The sequence below is a fragment of the Podarcis melisellensis genome, assembly GCF_964234715.1.
Source record: "Podarcis melisellensis genome assembly, chromosome: 12".
Taxonomy (NCBI): Eukaryota; Metazoa; Chordata; class Lepidosauria; order Squamata; family Lacertidae; genus Podarcis; species Podarcis melisellensis.
In genome coordinates this window covers 53924960-53949148 of record NC_138544.1, presented here as the reverse complement: position 1 = coordinate 53949148, position 24189 = coordinate 53924960, and the positions used below count along the sequence as shown (strand labels likewise).

The 24189-nt window shown below is 47.3% G+C and overlaps 1 protein-coding gene across 1 annotated transcript in view; it reads right to left on the bottom strand.

Moving 5' to 3' along the window:
- LOC309353250 (vasoactive intestinal polypeptide receptor-like) overlaps positions 1 to 24189 on the bottom strand; it is a 118217-nt gene that overhangs the window by 82096 nt on the left and 11932 nt on the right. The gene's annotated exons all lie outside the window — the stretch shown is intronic.

The window sequence follows — 24189 nt, the reverse complement described above, 5'->3', positions numbered from 1 at the left end:
TATATATATATATATATATATATATATATATATATATATATAGGCAAATGTTTAATGCATACTCTTTAAGCTTTGTGTATAGATTTTTGACATTAGTATAACTAGCGGCAGCTAGACTGGTGACTGGGAGTGGCCACCGAGACCATGTAACACCGGTCCTGAAAGACCTACATTGGCTCCCAGTACGTTTCCGAGCACAATTCAAAGTGTAGGTGCTGACCTTTAAAGCCCTAAACGGCCTCGGTCCAGTATATCTGAAGGAGCGTCTCCACCCCCATCGTTCAGGCCAGACACTGAGGTCCAGCTCCGAGGACCTTCTGGAGGTTCCCTCACTCACTGCGAGAAGTGAGGTTACAGGGAACCAGGCAGAGGGCCTTCTCGGTAGTGGCGCCCGCCCTGTGGAACGCCCTCCCACCAGATGTCAAGGCAATAAACAACTATTTTACTTTTAAAAGACAACTGAAGACGGCCCTGTTTAGGGAAGTTTTTAATGTTTGATGCTGTACAGTTTTTAATATTCGGTTGGGAGCCGCTCAGAGTGGCTGGGGAAACCCAGCCAGATGGGCAGGCAGGGTATAAATAATAAATTCTTATTCTATTTTAAAAGTCACTTGTAATAACACAAAGAAGGTTTAAAATTGGATAGTTAAGAATATAAGATTTTATGGACGTACTAATCAATGGAGCCAAAAGGGGGAGTGGCGGGAAGTCAAGCAAAAAATTATGGTTTTAAAATTTGTTTACGATGTTTTTTTCCTTCCTTTTCTTTTAATGTATTGTTATTCTTAGAAAATTAATAAAATGTTATCAAAGAAAAAAAATCAGAGGAAACTTAAATGTAGATAAGGCCCATGAGCAGTGGTATAGCATGGTGTGTGTGTGTGTGTGTGTGCGCACACACACACACACACTGGGGTGGTCGCCCAGGAGCAAAATTGTTAGGTAAAGGGCAAAGGGACCCTTGACCGTTGGGTCCAGTTGCAGACGACTCTGGGGTTGTGGCGCTCATCTCACTTTACTGGCCGAGGGAGCCGACGTACAGCTTCCAGGTCATGTGGCCAGCATAACTGACAGAGCCTAGGGCTTTCTCTCTCTTTGGGAAGTCAATAGGAGGGCTAATGTTTGGCTGGGTTGTGATCAATTTTCAGAATGCTACGGGGGTGGCGCTGTGGGTTAAACCACAAAGCCTAGGACTTGCCAATCAGAAGGTCGGCGGTTCAAATCCCCGCGACGGGTGAGCTCCCGTTGCTCATCCCAGCTCCTGCCAACCTAGCATTTCGAAAGCACACAGTTCAAGTAGATAAATAGGTACCACTCCGGTGGGAAGGTAAACGGCATTTCCGTGTGCTGCTCTGGTTCACCAGAAGCGGCTTAGTCCTGCTGGCCACATGACCCGGAAGTTCTAGAAAAATAGGTGCTGGTAATCAACATACAGTTCTTACAGTAAGTGCCATACTTTTAACCAGTGCTTTTCTTAAAGAAAAAGTGCCAGTGCTGTGTGCCCTTAATATAGGGTTACTAGACATCCCCGTTTCCCTGGGACAGTCCCTGGATTTGCAAATAAGTCTCCGGACAAATTCCATCCCCGGAATGTCCCCGGATTTCATCTAATGTCCCTGGGAAACGCAGCAGCGGCAGTCTCAGCAGCCTGGAGCGGTTGGCTCTGGCTGGCTTCAGGAGCTGCTGGGAAGTCCCCATATGATGGTGGTGCAGGAGCTCTAAGATGCAGATTCCGGGCTGCCTCCACCTTCCCTGACCCCAGCAACTAAGCTGTGAAGGGAGGCTTCACGCTGCCTATCGGAGCAGCCTCCCAAATCCTACTTGCGTGCAAGCAGGAGCGGGCAGGGATCTCTCAGTTAGGCAACAGGAAGCCTCCCTTCCCAGCTGAGGGATCCCCACTTCCTCCTGCTTACACGCAAGTAGGAGTTGGGATGGGGCTGCTCCTCAACGTGCACTGTATTTTCTGGTGTATAAGACTACTTTTTAACCCAGGAAAATCTTCTCAAAAGTTTTTTTGGGGGGGTGTCATCTTATATGCCGGCTACAGCAGCAGCTCCCGCAGCAACGCCCCACAAAAGGACAAAAAAATTAAATCAGAGGACACCAAGCTCTCTAGATGAAGCAGAAATACGCTTAAAAATTGGCCCCAGAAGCCCCCTCAATCACCAGCAACAGAACAACCCTAACCACTCCCGGTAGTAGACCATGTGGTCCAAAATGGCGGCCTCACGTTGCCCCAGCAACTAGACACACGGCCGCTGCCTCAGCCCAAGCAGCCCCCGCAGTAAAAGAAAAGGAAAGGCTCACAACAAAGGCAGGGAACCAACAACAGCATTATGCACAGCAGAGCGCAGCACAGCCAAAGGGGCAAGAAAAGGTAGGAAATGGCCGGGGGGCGAGGGAAGCCGATTATCAAGCCGCGAGGACAATGACGAAGGGAGCAGTTCTGGCAGGGGAAGCTGAGAAGGGGAGGTGGCTGGGAATGGAGAAACCCGGAAGCTTTTTCACCACGAGGGCGGCAAAGTTGTAAAGCGAGAGCGGCAACTGAGGCACCCCCCTCAAATGCTCTGCTCCCCACGCACAGCAATGGACTCAGCCACTGCCAATCGATCGGGGTGTCCGATAAAGGCCACCCTGGGTTGAAACGGCGCCTGTCAGCTGTTCCACGTCCCAAGCAAATTCCATGAGAGCGGCTCAACAAAAGCAGTAAAAAAATCCCCCCATAATGCTTCAGCAGGTCTGAAAAAAGCAATAACCAAGCGAAGTTCAGCGATGTCCTAGCGATTGAGGAAGCGAGCCAAAGAGGAGGCCCTCTGGCTCGCTCCTCTGTTTAAACGGACCCGGCCATGCCCCCCGCACCCCCCACTGCAAAGTGGAGCGGATTTCTGAGCCAGATTGGAGACTGGTTTTTTAAATTTTTATTTGGTGTGTGTTGGAAGAGGGGTAGTCTTATACGGCGAGTATATCCCAACTCTGTATTTTAACTGGAAAAGTTGGGGGTCGTCTTATATGCCCAGTCGTTTTATACGCCGGAAAATACGGTAGCATTTATTTATTTATTTATTTATTTGTAGTGTCGTTGAAAAAAAATCTGGTAACCTTACCTTAACACCCCCAGAAAAAAAGCACTGATGTTATTCTACAAAACACTATGTGCATCGCTGATGCTGTAGCTTGTTTCAGGTGATATTATCTTCTGGCCTCTTTTCACTTTCCTTCAGCTTTGATCTTAAGCATTATAAGTACATCACCACCCTGCAAACTGATGAGCTTGAGAGCTCAAAAGGCAGTAAATACATTTGAATAAATGAAAGATTGAAAGGCTCCCTTATATGGATGGAAAGGGAAGGTTAGGACTACCCACGTCAAACAGAATCTTGAAGATTTTAACAGACTGGTACTGTGTTTTTTTATATCATGTCTTCAGGGAAGAAGGGTTTTTAAGACGATGCCGGCATTTTACCTACTTTCGGAATGATTTACTTAAATGAAATACCTGTGCAATGCTCAATAAGAATGGAAAAAAACTAGACCGGATTTGCAGAGAAGATTGAGAAGCAAGCATCGCCAAGCATTATTCCTGTACTCAAGTGATATTTCCTGGAGGAGACTGCTAGCAATACTCTTGGTGCTATGAAAAATGGGCAAAATACAGTGGGACCTCAGGTTAAGTACTTAATTCATTCCGGAGGTCCGTTCTTAACCTGAAACTGTTCTTAACCTGAAGCACCACTTTAGGTAATGGGGCCTCCTGCTGCTGCCGCGCTGCTGGAGCCCGATTTCTGTTCTTATCCTGAAGCAAAGTTCTTAACCTGAAGCACTATTTCTGGGTTAGCAGAGTCTGTAACCTGAAGTGTATGTAACCTGAAGCGTCTGTAACCCGAAGTACCACTGTAGACTCTTGATCTGATACAAGAGACCTGTTGCTCCAAACCAGATAAGGAGATCCATGTAGGTCAGCAAGGTTTTTGTGGGTGTCAGCAGTGGCTAGATCAGGAATTCCAGACACAGATAGGTTTTTGCATCTCAGTGCACCTTGGAAAACACATCTAACTCTGAATGCCTTTGGAAAAAACAATGCAGGGCACATTCTGATGCACATTGAAACACACATTCCCACCTACATTCTGGCACAACTTAAAATAAAATAAAAATATTTTTGGAAATGTGGCTACAGCTGGATTGGGGAATATAAAGGAGACACACTATCACATACAAAGGGTGGGTTTGACATGTTCTCCCTGGCCTTTTGCTGTGAAGGTCATCGCATGCCTGCGTGCCTACCACTCACAGTGGCTGTTTGGACTTCTTCTGAATCAGTGGACATGCATGTAGAACGATAAGAAAAAAACTACAGTCAGAAGAACCAGAATGCCAATCTATTGGAAGCTTGGGTGCAACTTAGTTTGCAAAAGAGGGGCTAGCATGGAGGTGTGATGGCCTGGGATTCGGACTCGGAGGCTGAACCTGAGGGATCCCAACCTGCACAGGATTCCCTGCCTCCAGAACCAGCTGAGCCGGGGCTGGGGCTTGAGCCTGAAGGGTCCTCACCTGTGCTGAATCCTCAGGTGCAGGCACCAGCTGAGTCTGCTCTGGCCCCTGAGGTGATGGAGGACCCATTGCCTGCAGGTGCTCCACTCTCAGCCCCGTCACGGGAAGCTGAGGTTGCCTCTGGGTCCAGTAACCCTCCAGCCTCTCCTGAGCTGCAGAGGCTCAGGGCAGAGAGGCGGAGGGAACTAAGTTCTCGCAGGAGGAGTGCTCGCCTCCAGGCCAGGAGAGGCGAGTCACCTGTGGACCAGGGCTGCCCTATGCCTCAGGCGAGATAAAATTCAGTCCCAAGTTGCGGGAGCAACATTGTTGGTAGCCTGTTCCTGCCTGCACCCTGTCCTGCTCTTCTGCCAGAGTTCCTGACCTCACTCGACTCCCTGCCTTGGACCCAGCTTCAGCTTTGACGGACAGCCTCCATATTGCACCCTTGACCTCAGACTGGACTTGGACCTTGATACACGGTTAACCCTCGGGACAAGCACAGTATGTGAGATTGAGGAACCTCCAGATTCCCAGATTATCCACATACCTTTATTTCTATGCTGACTCCTCCCTCCCTCCCTCCCTCCCTCCCTCCCTCCCTCCCTCCCTCCCTCTCTCTCTCTCTCTCTGACATTTAGACCAGGCATCCTCAACCTCAGCCCTCCAGATGTTTTTGGCCTACAACTTCCATGATCCCTAGCTAGCAGGACCAGTGGTCAGGGATGATGGGAACTGTAGTCTCGAAACATCTGGAGGGCCAAGTTTGAGGAAGCCTGGTTTACACCGATACACCTTAGGTTGCTATAGGGATAGAACTACCGATGTAAATTGTATAGAAATTTATTTATGTATGCAAGTACAGCAGCAAGACATGGGTGGTGTGGGTGGCGCTGTGGGTTAAACCACAGAGCCTAGGACTTGCTGATCAGAAGGTTGGCGGTTCGAATCCCCGCGACAGGGTGAGCTCCCGTTGCTTGGTCCCTGCTCCTGCCAACCTAGCAGTTCGAAAGCACATCAAAGTGCAAGTAGATCAATAGGTACCGGGAAGGTAAACGGCATTTCCGTGCGCTGCTCTGGTTCTCCAGAAGCGGCTTAGTCATGCTGGCCACATGACCCAGAAGCTGTACGCCGGCTCCCTCGGCCAATAAAGCGAGATGAGCGCCGCAACCCCAGAGTCGGTCACGACTGGACCTAATGGTCAGGGGTCCCTTTACCTTACAGCGGCAAGAATGTTACTTGCCCCAAAATGGAAAGAAGAAGTCCCAGCAAAGGAAGAATGGATACAAAAACTTATGGAATATGCAGAAATGGCGAAACTTACTGGAAGAATAAGAAATTGAGATTTATAATGCATTTTTAGGTTATTTGTGGGGGCTGCCTGGTGTTTTTATATGAGTAGAATGTGTGCTTTTATTTAAAATGAACCTCTGGGTTCTATGTGGGGCATAGGAATTCATTCATTATTTCCCCCAAAAAAATATAGTCCGCCCCCCCCAAGGTCTGAGGGACTGGCCCCTACTGAAAAAGTTTGCTGACCCCTGGTTTCCTCCTTGCAGCCACTTTCTCACTATTCCTCCCCATTCATCAGATAAGCCAAACACGCAGATACCCAATCCGCCACCCTCTTACTATCCTGAGTTTTGTGCGCATCTTAGCACAGAAATCAGCCTCCAGGGGCAAAGAGCACGCTAACTTTGCAAGCTCATGCTGCTGGCATAAACTGAAAGCTGAAGAAAGTATAGTACGGGAGACCATCATGTCTGAAATGGAACATAATAAATCTGGGCTTACCAGCTTGTAACAGCACCTATAAAGTTAGAGCTCGCTTACACTGGGTTTGTCCATAAACTCTACTGTAAAACACACACATACTTTGCTGTCTCTCGGGTAACCAGAGTCTAGTTTATCGCCGTCACTTGGAATTTGGACTTTATCCTCTGAAAGGCCTTGCGGTTTCTCCCAGATTTGTGCCTTTATAATTCAATTAATCTTGTAGGAATCGGGCTGTGGATTGGCTGTAGAGAATCTACATGCAGAAGGGGGCCAGGATCAGACACCGGCACCTCCATATTAGGTTGGGAGAGAGACTCCCTGTCTGCAATGTTTTGGAATCCGCCAGATGCGTTTTGCCCCTGGCTATCAGTGAAGTGAAGATATCTGGGTGCCAGGAAGACACCTGACATCTCCACCATCGGGAGGTGCATGCCTGAGAATCCGTTGATCTGGACCATTTTCACACACTACTACCACATCCTGTAGAATTCATATTAGTTATACTTTATCTACACAATCGGAAGAAGAAGAAAGGAAGAGTTTGGATTTGATATCCTGCTTTATCACTACCCGAAGGAGTCTCAAAGCGGCTAACATTCTCCTTTCCCTTCCTCCCCCACAACAAACACTCTGTGAGGTGAGTGAGGCTGAGAGACTTCAGAGAAGTGTGACTGGCCCAAGATCACCCAGCAGCTGCATGTGGAGGAGCGGAGACACGAACACGGTTCACCAGATTACGAGTCCACCGCTCTTAACCACTACACCACACTGGTTACCAAAATGCTTTATCTGTGCAGCCTGAGGAGTGAACAACTTTATAGTTAATTGTTGTTGTTTGTCTTCACTTACACCCCCCTACTGCCCCGCTCACAGTTGTGAAGAATACTCCTGTGTTATGAATAGTGCAAGTCACCATTAAGAAATGGCCTACAAGTACCTTGGTAAATAATGTTATAGCCTAGAGAAAACGGGGCTCCCCCTCCCCGAGTGTTAAAAGGAGGCTGGAATCCAACCTCTTCTGGGGGGAAAACCCAACAAAACTCCTTCCTTTTAGACAAGGCAGATCTCAATAATAGGTTCATTTCCAAACTGCTTTTTACAGGATTGAGCCAAATTGCAGTTGCTCAACTCTGGGCTTTATTCAGTGAGGGAGTAACTGAGCAAAAGAGCAATGGATCAGCTCTCAGATTTTTTGCATGAGACAGTTCATCTAGACCAGGCACCCCCAAACTCGGCCCTCCAGCTGTTTTGGGACTACAGTTCTCATCATCCCTTGGTCAGAGATGATGGGAATTGTAGTCCCCAAACAGCTGGAGGGCCGAGTTTGGGGATGCCTGGTCTAGACTCCAAAGAATCTGGGTTCAAGGCAAAGGTTCTGCCGCACTGGGTTTTTGGGGGAGGAAACGTAGGATGGAAATTTATCAACAAAATGAACAATAGAGGGCTGGGCTAGATGATTTTCTATGACTGAATAAAATGAAAAGGACTGGATCTACATCAGTGGCTGCTATCAGCAATCTACATCTTTAGAGGAGAGTGATCATTCTCCTGGACCTCTCAGGGACTTTTCACCAAATTCTTCTGGGTCACCAGAAACAGCTGGAATTTAGGGGACACTGTTCCACTCCTACCAAATCGATTCCAGAAGGTAGTACTGGGCCACAGCTACTGGACCCCTCTAGGCAGGGATGGGGAACCTGTGACTTTCCAGATGTTGGTAGACTCCAACTCCCATCAGCCCCAGTCACTGTGGCGAACGGTCAGGAATGATGGGAGTTGTAGTCCAACAGACGAAACCACCTCTGCTGCTCCCTCCCGATTTACTTTTCCTTCTGTTTTCTGATCCACTTCAGAAAAGCACACTCCTCTGGATGAGTGCGACGAAAACAGGCAGCTTTGTCAGATGACATCCTCGCATCCTTATCTCCCCACAGGCACTGCCACAAGTGGGTCAGACGCTTAACTAGGGCAGTATCAACACACCCCTCTCTTTCTAGGCAGCAAGCAGTCCTGGAAAAGAGAACCGCCAAACAGGCGAAAGCTACAGATATATAAGTTTGTTGTTCTAGCCAAAGGCTGAGACAAACCTGCAGCAACCAAAGAAGCAACATTCATGATATAAGAGAGAGGTTGGAAGAGACACCAACAAACTTGATTTCAAATTAAACCTCTGACACCCCCCAGCAATTTATAGTGATTTTATCTAACTCCCTGTTCCTGGTTTTTATTTTTCATTTCCAGCCAACTGAAATAAAAAATTTAAGGTCATATATGTTGTTGTTGTTTAGTCGTTTAGTCGGGTCCGACTCTTCGTGACCCCCTGGACCAGAGCACGCCAGGCACTTCTGTCTTCCACTGCCTCCCGAAGTTTGGTCAAACTCATGCTGGTAGCTTCAATAACACTGTCCAACCATCTCGTCCTCTGTCGTCCCCTTCTCCTTGTGCCCTCCATCAGGGTCTTTTCCAGGGAGTCTTCTCTTCTCATGAGGTGGCCAAAGTATTGGAGCCTCAGCTTCAGGATCTGTCCTTCCAGTGAGCACTCAGGGCTGATTTCCTTCAGAATGGATAGGTTTGATCTTTTTGCAGTCCGTGGGACTCTCAAGAGTCTCCTCCAACACCATAATTCAAAAGCATCCATTCTTTGGCGATCACCCTTCTTTATGGTCCAGCTCTCACTTCCATACACCGCTACTGGGAAAACCATAGCTTTTACTATACGGACCTTTGTTGGCAAGGTGATGTCTTTACTTTTTAAGATGCTAAGTTTGTCATTGTCATATATACATATATATTTGTCGTATATATATATATATGATAAATAAAGGTCATATATATATATGATAAATGTCCATAACTGCATATATAAACCACATGTCTGAAACACCACAGAAAAAGTCCTGAAACCATTTTGTCTCTCCCAAATTGACCTCAAATATTTCTCTGCAAGGTTGAAGGAAAATGGAAAAGCCTCCCCATTGTCTATTCGTTCACAAATCCTGTCTTAAGGGTATGTCTGTGTATGAATAGGGTGAGCCTGTGATGTGGCTCAGGAACTAAGTATTAGTCATTATGAAAGACTGGCCAGGCTCTCCAGGTAATCCAGTCAAGTGACCATTAACAGGTAACCTGCCAGACAGGAGATAAATAACACACTCGGATTTCTGTTGTAGACCACCCTTTCTGTGATGTAGGTTTAATGTATTTGGGAGGTGGTCTTGAGCTACACCCCTTCTGTGATGTATGTATGATGTTTCTGGGGGTGGTCTTGAGCTCCAGGGTGGCCAATTTAAAATGTCTATATAAGATTGGGCACACCTTTGTTCGGGGTCCTCCTCCTTTCCTGCGTGTGAGGGGAGCACAGTGTTGCAACAGTTCAATAAAGATCAAGCTTACAAATTGCTTTGCTTTTCAACATTCTCTGGGTTGGCCTCTGTTATTTTCTCCGACTGATGAAGAACCTACAAAGAACTCTATAAGGGCTCTTGTGTTTCCCATAAGGGAACAAAGGCAGATTTTGGTTTATTACACAACGCAGCAATGCCCTCCTCTGCGTTACGAAGCTGTTATTGTCACTCAAAAGAAACTGGACCATTTCTGCCTGGGTGTGCCCTGCTTGCAGGTGTGAGCAAAGGTTTCAGAAAGCGATCTCTTGGATCTCTATGTAAGAGGCAGAGTAGCAGATATCGAGTGATGTCTTCCACCTGAGGTTGACCACAAATGCAAAGTCTGTCCACTTACGGGACCTTGTTGCAGCGGCCATCTAAGACTGCAGTGGGCATCTCTTGGAAACACAGCTCAGTAAAGGCATTTCTTAAGGAAACCGTTGAGAGTTTGGTCAGAGAACTAGCTCTAAAATGCTATGTTCCCTAGAAAGGGTACCAAGGTGGAGATCTGGTGTTTATTATTAGTTCTTCTGGATTTCAATCCCTTAAAGGTAAAGGTAAAGGGGACCCCTGACCATTAGGTCCAGTTGTGGCCGACTCTGGGGTTGCGGTGCTCATCTCGCTTTATTGGCCGAGGGAGCCGGCGTACAGCTTCCGGGTCATGTGTCCAGCATGACTAAGCCGCTTCTGGCGAACCAGAGCAGTGCACGGAAACGCCGTTTACCTTCCCGCCAGAGTGGTACCTATTTATCTACTTGCACTTTGACGTGCTTTCGAACTGCTAGGTTGGCAGGAGCAGGGACCAAACAACAGGAGCTCACCCCATTGTGGGGATTCGAACCGCGACCTTCTGATCAGTAAGTCCTAGGCTCTGTGGTTTAGACCACAGCGCCACCTGCGTCCCACAGCGCCACCCACATCCCTTAGTTGACACTTAATCAAGGTCAAAGCAGAGCTCAGGTGGAAAAGAGGACTACAGGCAGCCACTGTTTTAGGTGCGTCCGATATTTCTGTGACTGCACGTGCACCAAACCTGGAAGTGACTCAAAAATGTCACAAAAGCATCACAAAGGGGCGGGGCAGGGGGGACACATGGAATGGGGTCTTTGCAGGCTTCTTCAATGGTGTTTCAAATATATGCTGTTTCACTTTCCAGAGTTGGTTATCACCCTGTTCCATAGAGCACAGTCATAAATTGCTACAACTGATTTTCATCTCGGATTTTTAGGTTGCTGCAGCCTGCCTTGGAGCCTCTAACATAGGAAGTCACCCTTTGCCTGGCTCAAAGGCACCCTCAAGTTATCTCCAGCCCACGTCACTTATTTGCTTGCTTTCTCGCTTAGAGCTGTCTAACAAGGTTGACACATCCTCCTCTGCCTTCCCTTGATGATTGTTCCTTCGGCTGCTATAATCCCAGTCTAAATGTTTGGAAACACAAATGTGTCCATAACCCCTCAAGAGCCTGATTGGATTTCCGCAGAGAGCAGCCAATCGTACGGCTCCAGGCCTTTTCGGCCCCTTAGCCCGAGCCAGACTGCTGCCAATTCAACGCCCAGATCTCATAAACCTGAGGAAATGATGTCAGAGGCGACGCATAGAAAATATTTACTCTAGCCGCAATATCGACAATGGTCAAACAAAGAGTGATTTGTCATTATCAGATGACAGCGGTGAGAAAAGTGGAGCAGAGAAGTCCCGGATTTGAAAAGAGCTAAGGAACCACACACATGCAAGGCCACCAAAGTTGATTCTTGTGTCTTATGCACCAGCGGGCTGAAATTCTGCAGGTGCAGCTTTCCTCTTGGCTGCATTTGCACCTGTTGGATTTGGGCCTGCACAGTTACAGTCCTCTTCCCTCTATCGCTCACCACCCAGGCCAAGACGCAGAAGGTGACAGGGACATTGATGAAGTTTTATTCCAAGGAAGGCGGACAGTTGTCTGATTCCATATTTAATTTTTTTGGTAGTGAAGTGATTCCCCCAAATGGAGCTGAAATTTGGGGAGATGACTTGAATGCTATTAAAGGGTTAGAAACGGTTCAGAATCCATTTCTTTGGAGACTGTTCTCTTCACCCAATGGGACATCAGAGGCTCTTCGATGAACGGAAGCTGGTTGGACAATGGTCAAGGTGAGAGTTGACTGTGCATGAATTGACTGTGTATGAGTGGCTGGGGAAACCCAGCCAGATGGGTGGGGTATAAATAATATATTATTATTATTATTATTATTATTATTATTATTATTATTATTATTACACTGTTTACAGTCAAGGTAGGATTTGAACTCGAGTCTCCATAGCTGACAGCTCATGTTGTCAGCCATGCTATTAGGAACTGCCACAGCCTGACACCACATGCCCTTGAATAGCAGCTGCTCAGCTCAAACAGCAGGAGAAAACTATTGCACCCATGTCCCACTTTTGGACTTCCTGGAGGTGCAGGATTGGGCACTATGTAGAATTGGATGCTGGCTTAGATGGACCTTTGATCTGATCTGGCAACTCCCTTCCTGTAGTCTTGCCATATTTTGAAGAGCAAAACAGAGGACACATTTGCTGACTTCTACTTTTAACTATGGATCACTATGACCATTGCCATTATACACACCTGTGAAAAAGAGGACGTGTCCTGGAAAAAGAGGACATATGGCAGCCCTAATATAGAAGTAGTAAAAGATCTCCCTTTTGTATTGCTTTGAGTTTGGGGTGGGGGAGTAAGCTGTATGCCGAACACCCTTCTAACCTCTGGATCCAGCAAGTCTTAAAATATAAGCCAGGCCAGCTTCCTCTTGAGCCGATCGCCTGGGTGATGGTCCATGAAGAGAACAAAGGAAAGAGGCTCTGTGTGAGACAGCAAACCTGCAGATGGACAAAGACAGAGCTGAGAGCAGAGAGTTTGGAGTGATGCAAGCTGGAAGCAGAGCAGCAAAACTGGGAACTGAGAGAGACCGGGCAATGTTTGATTTCTGTTTGAGTCCAAGGCTGCAGCTATGGGGGAAGCAGGGCCCTTTTGGGGTGTTAAGCAGTTGGCTCCTTACCTCTCTCGCCCTGACCTAGCCACTGTGATCCACGCAACGGTCACCTCCAGACTGGATTACTGTAACTCGCTCTACGTGGGGCTGCCCTTGAGACTGACCCAGAAATTCCAGCGGGTGCAGAATGCCGCGGCGAGACTCCTTACGGGGTCCTCACCGCGGGATCACATTCACCCGGTGCTATACCAGCTGCACTGGCTCCCGGTGGAGTACAGGATCAGGTTTAAGGTGCTGGTTTTAACCTTTAAAGCCCTATACAGCCTAGGACCCTCATACCTACAGGACCGCCTCTCCTGGCATGTCCCATGGAGGACCTTACGGTCTTCAAACAAAAACATCTTGGAGGTCCCGGGCCACAGGGAGGTTAGGCTGGCCTCAACCAGAGCCAGGGCTTTTTCGGCTGCGGCCCCGATCTGGTGGAACGCTGTTTCACAAGAGACTAGGGCCCTGCGGGACTTGACATCTTTCCGCAGGGCCTGCAAGATGGAGCTGTTCCACCAGGCCTTTGGCCAAGGCACAGCCTTTGGTAATCTTCATAGAACTCTAGTGCAATGGTTGCCATTAATTTGATTTTGAATTGATTTTAGAATGCTGTATTACTTTTACTGTTGTTCGCCGCTCTGAGCCCGGCTTCGGCTGGGGAGGGCGGGATATAAATAAAATTATTATTATTTATTATTATTATTATCTCCTCTGTGCCTCATTTCCAAAGGAAGCATGGACACTGGGTTAAGCGCCTTGGACCCTGGGAATCCTGCACCACTCAGAGATTGGAGTGGCATGCAAGAATATTATCCAGCCTCTACTGCCTCTGTAAAGGGAGCCATGGTGGAAAGATCTCCGTCTTCTAATAAAGTTGCCAGCCACTTATTCAGCACTACCAGGATGTCAAAACAGATTTAGAGACTTCTCAGGCAAAGCCAGCTCTTTTATGAAATCTCCAAAAGCAGAGATGAGCTCCAGGGCTAGTTTCTCAGCAGAGGAGCCAAGGTTCATACGTTGTCCGTGAGAATTCTAACATTTATTCTCAGCGAAAAAACAAAACAACCCCCCCGCCCCCCCCAAATTACTCAATGCAGCGGGGTGGGGTGGGGAGGAGAAGGAGAAGAGTTACATAACAATAGTCTCTTGTTTTTGCACGGGAGCAAAGGGAAGCTGCATAAAATGGTTGGAGGCATTTTGCTGTCCAGGAATTATTATAATTATTTTAGAGGGCTGAAATCAAGGGCAGAATTCTCTATCCTGCCACAGAATGGAAGGACAGTGGCTTCTGGAGGACTGTTGTCCTTTCATGCCAAGGGAAAAAAATTACCGTATTTTTCGCCCTATAGGACGCACTTTCCCCCCTCCAAAAATGAAGGGGAAATCTGTGTGCGTCCTATGGGGCAAATGCAGGCTTTCGCTGAAGCTTGGAGAGCGAGAGGGGTCGGTGCGCACCAACCCCTCTCGCTCTCCAGGCTTCAGGAAGCTATCAGCAAGCCTGGGGAGCCCGCGGGAGTTAGCAGGCAGATAGCAGCCTGCTTCCCGGAGCACGGGGAGCGCTGAATCAGAGCGCCCCCACGCTTCGGGCAGACATCCGGCAGCCCCACAAGCTCGGGGGACAGCGGGGAGGCGCAGCGCCGACATCCCGCTGTTCCCCAACCTGGTTTGGATTCCCCGACCTGGTTTTTTTTTTTTTTTGGGGGGGGGGGAAATAAAGGAAAAACATTTTTCCTTTATTTCCCCCCCAAAAAACTAGGTGCGTCCTATGGGCCGGTGCGTCCTATGGGACGAAAAATACGGTAATCACTTCTATAACCATCCTTGGTGCAGAAAACAAGATTTGTGCTTGCCATTTGGAATGGCAAGCTAGATCATCTACATGTGAGTAAATCTACTTGCAAGCAGCTGCCACAGGCTCACTCAACAGCTGCATGTACAGCTAGCACAGAAGCCCATTATTATTATTTTATTATTTATTTAATTTTTATACCGCCCTATACCCAAAGGTCTCAGGGTGGTTCACATAAATCATCAAATACATGGCCAGCATGACTAAGCTGCTTCTGGCAAAACCAAAGCAGCGCACGGAAATGCCGTTTACCTTCCCGCCAGAGCGGTACCTATTTATCTACTTGCACTTTGAGGTGTTTTCGAACTGCTAGGTTGGCAGGAGCAGGGACCAAGCAACGGGAGCTCACCCTGTCGTGGGGATTTGAACTGCCGACCTTCCAATCGGCAAGCCCAAGAGGCTCTGTGGTTTAGACCACAGCGCCACCCGCGTCCCCTCTTGACTCCCTACCCAGCCACAAATCCTGCCCCTGGGTGAATTCCTTTGCACCAGAGAAATGAGCACCCCTAACTGGCTCGAGCAAAAATGGAAAATATTATCGCAGCCAGAGGATTGGAACACGGAGGAAATGAGGAAGTTTGTGCGGCATAGACTGTCAAGGATTGTATAAAGCCCAGAATGAAATTAAAATTAATCAAAAACGAGATGTTTCCATAACAAGAGTTAAGAAGCACTGGCATCTCCCACTTGCTAAATCAAGATGACACTGTTGCTTTTCAGTTCCTACTTCCTGAGCTGAGGTCCAAACTACACATGACATTTGTCATATAGTTTGGCATCACAGGGCTGATTTATTTTATTTATTTTTTAAAAATGAAACAGCGCAGTATGGCTTTGGTGGTGAGATGGATCTGGCCTTTGGCATCATACGGCTGATTAAAAAAACAAACAAAATAGCCAGGGTGGAGGGACCTATCAGATAGAGGTGATGGTGTGTGTGTGTGTGTGTGTAACCCTTTGCTTCTGCCGGTGTCTCAGTTGGAAGCAGATGCACCCATTGCTATTTTGCAAAGGGAAGAAATCTCCCACGGGCACCAATGGAAGCTTTTCTCCCATAGCAAAGATTGCCTTTATGGTAGGGGGAATGAGTTAACCCACCCACCCCCTACATCCCATTGTATCTTGGGTCCTTCCACATTGGTTATTTGTGTTTACCATCCAGTCTAGTTTGACTGTTGAAAGAGGGGGGAAATATGAACTTCTAGCCACCTGGCTGCAAAAAGGCAACTAGACATTCCCTGGTTTAAGGATCCATCTGGTGCCTAGCTTATATATCTGAGTTCCTAACACAGCCCTAGAAGTTGAAATAAATTAAAAAATTGTCCAGCAGCACCTTAAAGGTAAAGGTAAAGGAACCCCTGACCATTAGGTCCAGTTGTGGCCGACTCTGGGGTTGCGGTGCTCATCTCGCTTTTTTTTTGGCCAAGGGAGCCGGCGTACAGCTGGCGTAAAGCTGGTCATGTGGCCAGCATGACTAAGCCGCTTCTGGCGAACCAGAGCAGTGCACGGAAACGCCGTTTACCTCCCCGCCGGAGCGGTACCTATTTATCTACTTGCACTTTGACATGCTTCCAAACTGCTAGGTTGGCAGGAGCAGGGACCGAGCAACGGGAGCTCACCCCGTCGCAGGGATTCGAACCGCTGATCTTCTGATCGGCAAGTCCTAGGCTCTGTGGTTTAACCCATAGCGCCACCCGCATCCCTTCAGCAGCACCTTAGAGACCCACTAAGTTTGTTCTGGGTATAAGCTTTTGTGTGCTTGCACACTTCTTCAGATACACTGAAACAGAAGTCACCAGACCCTTATATATAGTGGGAGGGTGGGAAGGGGTTTTTCTCAGGGAAAAAACCCCAGCCCACCCTCCTACTATATATAAGGGTCTGGTGACTTCTGTTTCAGTATTCCTGAAGAAGTGTGCATGCACATGAAAGCTTATACCCAGAACAAACTTAGTGGGCCTCTAGGGTGCTGCTGGAAAAATTTTAATTTTTATTTACTTATTTCGACTGCGTCAGCCCAACACGGCTACCTACCTGCCCTGGAAGTATCTGCCTTTTAAGCCAGACAGATCCCGTGTCCTGAAGTTCAAAACATAGGAGCTTTCTACCAGAAGCATTTTTACTTGGCATTATATTTGAGGATATCAATAGACAGGATGCAAAATTGTTCTTATATGCAAACAAAAGCGACAAGGGTATTGTTGGCTCAGAAATGGAAGCAAGAAGAAATACCAACGAAAGAAGAATGGCAGACAAAATTAATGGACTACGCAGAATTGGAAAAAATGACAGGAAGGATTCGAAACCTGCGGGACCAGAGATTTACAGAAGATTGGAAGAAATATACGAATTATTTGAAGAGCAACTGTAATCCACAAATTACGCTAGTAGGATTACCAGAAGTTTTGTAAGGAGAAATATATGAAATATTGCAAAGAAGAGAAAGAAGGGAGACATTAATTATGAGATTTAAATGTAATAGTGAAAATAAAAAAGGTATATTAAGTGAAAAGATTGGAAAATTTTCAGATGTGATTGATGGAAGTAAAAAAAATTGTATAAGATATAAAAGTATGTTTAATAATTGTTGAAAATGATATATTTAAAACTAATATATATATATATATATATATATATATATATATATATATATATATATATATATATATATATGCAGGTTTTGGTGTCCTCGGGTGTCTTCCCGTGTAAAAGTTGGGGTGTCTAGGCGACGTTTCGACGAGGTCTCACTCGTCATCTTCAGGCTGGTGCTTTCGGCTTCTTGTTACTGGAACAGAGCAGGATCTCAGTGTTTGAGTTCCTATAAATACTGTTGAGGGGGTGTGGTTTTAGCAACAGTATTTATAGGAACTCAAACACTGAGATCCTGCTCTGTTCCAGTAACAAGAAGCCGAAAGCACCAGCCTGAAGATGACGAGTGAGACCTCGTCGAAACGTCGCCTAGACACCCCAACTTTTACACGGGAAGACACCCGAGGACACCAAAACCTGCATTCCTGTACCCGTGAAAATCTACGAAAGCATATATATATATATATATATATATATATATATATATATATATATATGAACTTTCCTAGCTGCCATATATGGAGTCAATCCAGCTCATTATAGCCTACACTGACTAGCAGTTGCTCTCTGGGTTTTTAGACAGGGAGTCTTTTCCAGGATTAAATTTGCTTTTTTTAAAAAAAAAAAGATATTTATTAAAGTTTCAAAAAGAGTTACAAAGTAAAAAAAGAAGAAAAAAAAAGAAAAAATACAAAGTACAGAAAAATAGAAAAAAACACAGTTACAAACATATCAATCTTTTCATGTCTTGTCTTTCATTTACTTGTTTCCCTGACCTCCTCACACCTCCCTTTATTGTATTCCAGTTCAGTTAGTTAATTCAGCAAATCCTTTCCCTCCTTGTTTCTGTCTTAATCCTTTACCTTAATATATTGTAACTTTGCATTCTCACATAATAACAGACCGTTTTTACATACTCCTTTATGACATTACTGCTAAAACCACTTAACTTCATTCCAACATCATTCTAACATTCATTAATTTTGCAGTATTTATATAAGTAGTCTTTAAATTTCTTCCAATCTTCTTCCACCGACTCTTCTCCCTGGTCTCGGATTCTGCCAGTCATTTCCGCCAGTTCCATATAGTCCATCACCTTCATCTGCCATTCTTCCAGGGTGGGTAGATCTTGTGTCTTCAATGCTTTGCAATAAGTATTCTTGCTGCTGTTGTAGCATACATAAAGAAAGTTCTTCCAGGATTAAATTTATAATAATAATAATAATAATTTATTATTTGTACCCCGCCCATCTGGCTGGGTTTCCCCAGCCACTCTGGGCGGCTTCCAACAGAAATGAAAAATACACTAAAATGTCACATATTAAAAACTTCCCTGAACAGGGCTGCCTTCAGATGTCTTCTGAATGTCAGGTAGTTGTCCATCCCCTTGACATCCGGTGGGAGGGCATTCCACAGGGCGGGCGCCACCACCAAGAAGGCCCTCTGCCTGGTTCCCTGCAACTTGGCCTCTCGCAGGGAGGGAACCGCCAGAAGGCCCTCGGAGCTGGACCTCAGTGTCCGGGCAGAACGATGGGGGAGGAGACGCTCCTTCAGATATACTGGACCGAGGCCATTTAGGGCTTTAAAGGTCAGCACCAACACTTTGAATTGTGCTCGGAAACGTACTGGGAGCCAATGTAGGTCTTTCAAGACCGGTGTTATATGGTCTCGGCGGCCGCTCCCAGTCACCAGTCTAGCTGCCGCATTCTGGATTAGTTGTAGTTTCCGGGTCACCTTCAAAGGTAGCCCCACGTAGAGCGCATTGCAGTAGTCCAAGCGGGAGATAACCAGAGCATGTACCACTCTGGCAAGACAGTCCGCAGGCACATAGGGTCTCAGCCTACGTACCAGATGGAGCTGGTAAACAGCTGCCCTGGATACAGATTTGACCTGTGCCTCCATGGACAGCTGTGAGTCCAAAATGACTCCCAGGCTGCGCACCTGGTCCTGCAGGGGCACAGTTACCCCATTCAGGACCAGGGAATCCTCCACACCTGCCCGCCTCCTGTCCCCCAAAAACAGTACTTCTGTCTTGTCAGGATTCAACCTCAATCTGTTAGCCGCCATCCATCCTCCAACCGCTTCCAGACACTCACACAGGACCTTTACTGCCTTCACTGGTTCTGATTTAAAAGAGAGGTAGAGCTGGGTATCATCTGCATACTGATGAACACCCAGCCCAAACCTCCTGATGATCCCTCCCAGCGGCTGCATGTAGATGTTGAAAAGCATGGGGGAGAGGACAGAACCCTGAGGCACCCCACAAGTGAGCGGCCAGGGGTCTGAACACTCATCCCCCACCACCACTTTCTGAACACGGCCCAGGAGGAAGGAGCGGAACCACTGTATGACAGTGCCCCCAGCTCCCAGCCCCTCAAGACGGTCCAGAAGGATGTCATGGTCGATGGTATCAAACGCCGCTGAGAGATCCAGCAGAACTAGGAAACAGCTCTCACCTTTGTCCCTAGCCCGCCGGAGATCATCAACCAGTGCGACCAAGGCAGTTTCAGTCCCATGATGAGGCCTGAATCCCGACTGGAAGGGATCCAAATGGTCCGCTTCTTCCAGGCGTGCCTGGAGTTGTTCAGCAACCACTCGCTCAATCACCTTGTCCAAGAATGGAAGGTTTGAGACTGGGCGATAATTGGCCATCGTGGCCGCATCTAAAGATGGTTTTTTAAGAAGCGGTTTGATAACCGCCTCTTTCAGCGGGTCTGGGAAGGCTCCCTCACGGAGGGAAGCATTCACCACCCCACGAAGCCCATCGCCCAGTCCTTCCCGGCTAGCTTTTATAAGCCAGGATGGGCAAGGATCCAGGAGACAGGTGGTTGGCTTCACTTGTCCAAGCAGCCTGTCCACATCCTCGGAGGTAACAGATTGAAATTGATCCCACACAACTTGACCAGACAGGACTCTAGCACTCTCCCGCCCCGGCCCTGCTCCCACGGTGGAGTCTACTTCTTCCCGAATCTGAGCGATTTTATCTGCAAAAAAATTTGCAAAATCATTGCAGGAGAACATGTGGCTCGTACTGGGCCCCGATGTTACAGGTGGTTCCGCTAAATTGTGAACCACCTGAAAGAGTCTCCTGCTGCTGTTTTCTGCAGATGCAATAGAGGCGGTGAAGAAAGTCTTCTTCACCGTCGCTATCGCCACTTGGTAGGCTCGACGTTGAGCTCTAACCCGTGTCCGGTCAGATTCAGAATGAGTTATCCGCCACCGGCGCTCTAGCCGTCTCAACGATTGTTTCATTGCCCTCAGATCTGTGGAAAACCACGGGGCTCTCCGGGCTTCATGCAATCGGAAGGCAAATGGTCTCCCACTGAGCTATGGCCCTTTCCCTTTGAACATGACCCATTGATCTCCTAAATAGATGCATCCTGGTTCTTTAGGCCTGGGAAGAAGAGCCTGCAACAATTTCATGAATGAAGACTCAGGAGCCAGATGCAAGAACATAAAAAGTGCCCTGCTGTGTGAGAGCAAAAAGTCCACCTCCTTCGACATCCTGCTTCCCACACTGGTTAGCCAAACATAGGGTTGCCATGCGCCCAGAATTTCCTGGACATATCCGGAATACTGCAGTCCGCAGCAGCATCTGGGCAGAAATCGGGGATTTCTCACTTCCATACATCACTACTGGGAAAACCATAGCTTTAACTATACGGACCTTTGTTGGCAAGGTGATGTCTCTGCTTTTTAAGATGCTGTCTAGGTTTGTCATTGCTTTTCTCCCAAGAAGCAGGCGTCTTTTAATTTCGTGACTGCTGTCACCATCTGCAGTGATCATGGAGCCCAAGAAATTAAATCTCTCACTGCCTCCATTATTTCCCCTTCTATTTGCCAGGAGGTGATGGGCCCAGTGGCCATGATCTTAGTCTTTTTGATGTTGAGCTTCAGACCATATTTTGCACTCTCCTCTTTCACCTTCATTAAAAGTTTCTTTAATGAAAAGGTTCTCACACATACAGATAGGGAACATTTATTTTCTTATGTCCAGTGTGGTCCTTCTTGCTATCCTGCCCCCCTTCTTAGCTTATGATTGTTCATAGGCGATAACCTCTGCCACAGTGGTGACTGGTGCCCATTGCAGCTGGTAGGGCGTAAGGACAGGAGACCAACAGTAGGTGGCGCTAATGACAGGCAGAGCCACCCCCTGGCTGGTTTTAACTAAGGAGCAAGGCAGGCAGGCAGGCAGGCAGAGCTGTGTGGAGAACCTTCAATTCTGCAGTGAGTATCCACATTAGGCATGGCTTTTGCAAGTCCTTGATGCCTGCAAAACCTTCCACTTGGTCGAAGAGCAGAGATGTTCAGCATTTTCTGTGTCGACTGGCCCCAACCTAGTGCCCTTCAGACATTTTTCATTAATTTGTTTCATTTTTTAAATTCATTGCATTTATAGAATTTATATCTTACCATTTTTTTTGTCCAAGGGACTCAAGGCGCATACATAGTCACCCCCAATCTCATTTACTCCCCTCAACAACCCAAGTTTCTCCTCCTACCCGGTGAGGTAGGTTAGGCTGAGAGTCAGTGACTAGCCGAAGGTCACCCAGTGAGATTAATGGTCAAGTGGGGATTCGAACCCTGGTCTCATAGATCCTAGTCTGACACTAACCCAGGCCTAGGCAAATTTAGCCACCCAGATGTTTGGGACTACAATTCCCATCATCCCTGACCACTGGTCCTGTTAGCTAGGGATGATGGGAGTTGTAGTCCCCAAACATCTGGAGGGCCAAGTTTGCCCATACCTGCATTAATTCATGGGTAGGCAAACTAAGGCCTGGGGGCCGGATGCGGCCAAATAGCCTTCTCAATCTGGCCCATGGACGGTCCGGGAATCAGCGTGTTTTTACATGAGTAGAATGTGTCCTTTTATTTAAAATGCATCTCTGGATTATTTGTGGGGCCTGCCTGGCATTTTTACATGAGTAGAATGTGTGCTTTTATTTAAAATGCATCTCTGGATTATTTGTGGAGCCTGCCTGGCATTTTTACATGAGTAGAATGTGTCCTTTTATTTAAAATGCATCTCTGGGTTATTTGTGGGGCGTAGGAATTCATTAACCCTCCCCCCAAAAAATATAGTACGGCCCCCCACAAGGTCTGAGGGACAGTGGACCGGCCCCCTGCTGACTAACCACACTGGCCCTTAGTTGTGATTTGGACTACAATTCCCATCAGCCCCAGCAGGAACGAGGGGAGCTGTGCTTCCAAACACTTGGGAGAGCCCATACTGGGTATGGCTGGTTTATGCAGCTTGGCAATGACTCTCCAGGTTTTTAAATGGAAGACTTTCCCTAGCCTTACGTGGAGACACCGGGCAGGAATTGAACCAGGGGAGCCTTCTGCATGCAAAGCCAATGCTCTACCCATTGAGCCAAACCCCTCCCTAAGTAACGCCAGGTGGCAGAATGAAGGAAGCTGGGAAGCAGAGCTTAAAAGGGGGGGGGGAGAGAGAAACAAGAGAACATGAGCAGTTGTCATGTACCAGCGAGACAGCTGAGCCTGCCAACTGTACACTTTGGCTATGCAAAAGACAATGTGTTCAATTTGGCTCCCATCCAGGCTGGATTTACGTGGTTGTAATTCCGTTGGCAAAGGCAGAGCGATATTTTCACTGCGGACAATGCACTCAAACTGAGGCCCGATGGAAATGTGGCACTCAGTCAAGTCCACCCCCCCCCTTTTAAAAACCTCTCGACAGACATTTTTCTCACTCTACGAAGGTTTTTGGGGTGGTGAAGGAAGGGTTTTTTGCATCAGGGTTCCCAATAGAGGAGGGGTTGATTTGCAATGCACCCACCGCAATTCCTGGTTAAAAACCTCTAATTTTTATGGTGTTAAGGAACAACACTCGGCTCAGTCCTGCGATGCCAATTCTGGATTGGGGCTTTGCAAAGCAACGCATGAAGAAGAGCTCTGTTTAACCCTGAAACTCACATCCTTTGTTATCTAATCACCCACCCACATCAGTCACGCTGAGGTGTTGCTACTTTGTGAAATGAACATAGCTAAATGCATTTTCACACAGTTACTTCAGCTTATCAAACTCCTTTCCCCCTTTTAGGTAAAGGTAAATGTAAAGGTACCCCTGTCCGTACGGACCAGTCGTGTCTGACTCTAGGGTTGTGCGCCCATCTCACTTAAGAGGCCGAGGGCCAGCGCTGTCCGGAGACACTTCCGGGTCACGTGGCCAGCGTGACAAGCTGCATCTGGTGAGCCAGCGCAGCACATGGAAACGCTGTTTATCTTCCCGCTAGTAAGCGGTCCCTATTTATCTACTTGCACCCGGGGGTGCTTTTGAACTGCTAGGCTGGCAGGCGCAACGGGAGCGCACCCCACCGTGGGGATTCGAACCGCCGACCTGACGATCGGCAAGTCCTAGGCGCTGAGGTTTTACCCGCGCCCCCCTTTTAATTCCTTTTAATTCCCATACTCTTCACCCTGAGCACTAAATTACACATTTACAGTGGTACCTCAGGTTACATACGCTTCAGGTTACATAGGCTTCAGGTTACACACTCCACTAAGCCAGAAATAGTGCTTCAGGTTAAGAACTTTGTTTCAGGATAAGAACAGAAATCATGCTCTGGCAGCGCGGCGGCAGCAGCAGGTGGCCCCCATTAGCTAAAGTGGTGCTTCAGGTTAAGAACAGTTTAAGTTTAAGTATGGACCTCTGGAACGAATTAAGTACTTAACCTGAGGTATCACTGTATCTATTTATGTATCTATCTACTGTATATGGTACAACTCCCCTAGGACTTTACTATTTCAAACTTCAGCTGTTGGTACTAGTGCTATTATATATATCTAGCCCACCCAAGCGAATTCAAGGCCACAAATAAAGCAACAAAAACCAGACAATTAAAGATAAAAGCATCTGAAAAATATTAAGATAGCCGAAAACCTTTTAAGGCAATCATGGGTCACCAGAGCTAATCATTTCAAGGCTCCTGGGAATAGTCTCTTCTGGCCATTGACAGGGAGGGCATTCCACAAGCAGGGAGCCACCACCGAGAAGGCCCCGTTGAGAGTCAGCACCAACCAG